The following is a 3,791-nucleotide window of genomic DNA, read 5'->3' as shown; positions in this document are numbered from 1 at the left end:
GGGCCGCTACACGCCGGGCGCGCGCGCTCGGGGCGTTCCTCGCAGCGGCGGGGCCTGCCAGGCGCTCCGCGGCCGCCGCCACTCTCAAACCCCCCGGCTGCGCCTGGGTCCCTCCCAGTCGCCGTAGTCGCCAACGTCACTTCCGGGGGGAGGGGCCGCGATTCCGAGAGGGTGTTGTGAGCCGCGGCTGCCCGCAAACCCGGGTTTGGTGTGGCTAGGGGATGCAGCTAGGGCGCCTCCTGGAGTCGTCTCGCCGCTGTCAGCGGCGTTCGGTGCAGTTGCTTCCCGTTCCCTTAGGCGCCCGTCCGGGACGCGCCAGCACCCAAGCTACCGCCTGGGCCGGGACGTTGGACTACTCAGGGGCGCGCCACGTTCTCCTCGGTTGGAGGGAAGAGGTGGCGCTCGCGGAGCAACCTGTTGGGGACCACTTCTGTTGGTGTTAAGCTCTGGCAAGAGGCTCCTCCCTCCTGTGTTACTCGTCTGCCTTACCACTCGCTATTAGAAGTTGGGGTCGCTACAGCTTTCTCACCGAAGTGCCAGATACCAGGACATTACAAACGCTTGATAAATACTAAATTAGCACTGTGGCTTTCTAGCCTGGGGACTAACAAATGGGAGCGCTGGAGTCGTGGGAAAAGTTTGCCATGGCGATGGAGGCAGTGACCAGAAATCCATTCGTGGCTCTACCCCTCACTAACTCACCAATTTTAAGCAACCTTAACCTCTCTAAAACAAGGATGGAGAGAACCCAGTCTCTCAGAGTTGTTGTAACGATTAAAGAAGCTAAGGTGCATGAAACACCTAGCAAGAGTTTCTCGCTTAGAGGTTCTCATTAAGTAAAATTCTTAAGGAATCAGGTCACACTTGGTACAAGAAGCTACTTGAGCAGTTTAGCACCAGAAGGAATGTAAAGTCATAAATTAGGACAGCTGAACAAAACCTCCAAGAAATAGATTACATGTTTGTTTAACAAGAAACCAAAGCCAGGTCAGTGTCTGAGTTACTGGTTATTCGTGATCATTTACTAGCTGTGTGACCTGTAGTGAGTTGCTTAACCTCTCTGAACCTCGGTTTCTTCATGTAAAATGACGATAATAAGCAGCATTGCTGAGAGGATTAAATGAAATATAGGGCGTAATGTACTTATGTACCTAGCATATAGTAGATACCCAGTAAATAGTGGTGTCATTTATTTTTGCCCCCACAATTGAATTTATAGTTAATTGAACTCACTGAAATGTGATTCTGTCATCCTTTTGTAGGCTTTTGGAAGAGAATCATCACTTCCTTGATTTCCGGCCTCCTCCTCCATAATGCAGAGTAATTATAATCCACAAAGGTAGCTTATTCCTGTAAAAAACAACTCTACCAAAAGATGTTAGCTTTCCAAAATAAATTTTACCAAAGCATGCAAACGTATTAAGACATATGTTTTATAAGGAACATACGGTATCTGAAAAGCCCTAGCAGTCTTGGCCCCTAACATAAAATTTTCCTTGCAACAACTTCCATCTTGAAAACCAAGAAAAAAAAAATTATTAAAGTAGGCTGTTAAAGATATACCTATTGGAAACATTTGTTTATAGAAAGATTTCATTTTAAAGCCTCCTACCAAGAACAGTTAAGGGTTGTGGAGATTTGCAGACTACCCTGCTGTGTTCAAACTGGCAGTAAACATCTGATTCAGCCTTAGGGTCAGTAGTTGTGTCATACCCCTTTTAGACTGAGCTTACAGCATTGTCAATTGCAGTGTATTTTTGGAAAACAGCCTGCTTTGGGAGTTCTTAAATTAGTCATAGCAAGTCTGTCTGCTTTTAAATTGACTTTTTTTTTCTTTAAGGCAGTACATGTTGACAGAAGAGAAAGGAAGAAAAGTGGATTTCTAACTAGAGAACTTGAGGGGAAAAGTTAATTAATGTGTCTGGTTTTCCCACTCAAGATTCTATAAATACGCAATCTCTCTCCATGGTTCGTCACACAACAGATGGTTCTGTTTGTGCAAACTCCATGGTAGTTACGTTGGTCAACCAAAAAGAGTCAACCAAAAAGACCGTGCTCTTTTTTGTTATCTTGTTTGGTCACTTTCCCACCAGATACATGGATTCCTAATCTTAGCCTTAGTTACTCAGGGCCATCCCAAAGAACATTTGTAGGTTTTATTAAAATGTTTATTTGTTTTTTTGAGACGGAGTTTCGCTCTTCCTGCTCAGGCTGGAGTGCAATGGGGCAATCTCGGCTCACTGCAACCTCCGCCTCCTGGGTTCAAGCGAGTCTCCTGCCTCAGCCTCCCAAGTAGGTGGGATTACAGGCATGCGCCACCATGCCTGGCTAAATTTTTTTGTATTTTTAGTAGAGATGGAGTTTCTCCGTGTTGGTCAGGCTGGTCTTGAACTCCCAACCTCAGGTGATCCGCCTGCCTCGGCCTCCCAAAGTGCTGGGATTACAGGTGTGAGCCACCATGCCTGGCTTAAAATGTTTAAATATGTATTTTCTACCTGGTCTGCCCGAGATTTTGTTTCTTTTTCTTTTTTTTTTTTGAGACGGAGTCTTACTCTGTCACCCAGGCTGGAGTACAGTGGCACAATCTTGGCTCACTGCAACCTCTGCCTCCCAGGTTCAAGCAATTCTTCTGCCTCAGTCTCCTGAGTAGCTGGGACTACAGGCGTGCACCACTAGGTCCGGCTCATTTTTGTATTTTTAGTAGAGATGGGGTTTTACCATGTTGGCCAGGCCGGTCTCAAACTCCTAACCTCATGATCCGCCCGCCTCGGCTTCCTAGAGTGTTGGGATTACAGGCGTGAGCCACCGTGCCCGGCCTAGATTTTGTTTCTTAATCACTGCAGTTATCTCAGCTCTGCAACCCCTTCCCCCTAATTTAATTACATTTCCTATCCCAATAACACATAGTTATGATAATTACTTCTCAAGACAACTTCTTCTTCCCTCTCTTTTATTTCACTGCTTCATCATTACTCCCAGTCACTATCCCTTTTTCCTAAAGAAGTGTTTTCACAGATTATGACTGACTAAGCAAGCATGGAGCCATCCAGTTGCCTGTTACGTCTTTCAAGCAATGTCTTGCACGTGACGTCAAGAAGAGAGATCTTTTAAGTCAAAGAGAGCACCCACAACCCCAGGTGGGGATAAGTGTGGAGCAAATTGCAACATGACTGAGAAGAAAGAAAAAAAATCTGGGATATCTGGGTTCTAGCCTTTGAGTCTCCCTAAACTCAAAGCTTGAAAGTTACCCTTTCTGGGTTTCACTTTCAGTGTCTTTAGAAATAAAAGAGACATACCTTTCACTTCGTGCCTGTGATGGATAGACTAAAAGAAAAAGGTAGTAGGCTGGTTGCGGTGGCTCATGCCTGTAATCCCAGCACTTTGGGGGGCCGAGGCGGGTGGATCACCTGAGGTCCGGAGTTCAAGACCAGCCTGGTCAACATGGCGAAACCCCGTCTCTGTTAAAATACCAAAAAAATTCGCCAGGTGTGGTGGCAGGCACCTGTTATCCCAGCTACTCAGGAGGCTGAGGCAGAAGAATGGCTTGGACCCGGGAGGTGAAGGCTTCAGTGAGCTGATACCACGTAACTGCACTCCAGCCTGGGCGACAGGATCGAAACTGTGTCTCAAAAAAAAAAAAGGCAGATGATGAAATGATGCTTTGAACTCTTGGTAAATGGCCCTATTGCTATTATATTTGTGTGGACTGAGATCTTAGATAGAGGGAAAGTTATCTTTGAAAAGAAAACTCTGACTAGCTGTATATTGAATCTGGCAGCACTGGCAACCCC

The sequence above is a fragment of the Macaca thibetana genome, chromosome 1, assembly GCF_024542745.1.
Source record: "Macaca thibetana thibetana isolate TM-01 chromosome 1, ASM2454274v1, whole genome shotgun sequence".
Lineage (NCBI taxonomy): Eukaryota > Metazoa > Chordata > Mammalia > Primates > Cercopithecidae > Macaca > Macaca thibetana.
Note: the sequence above shows the minus strand (reverse complement) of the source record.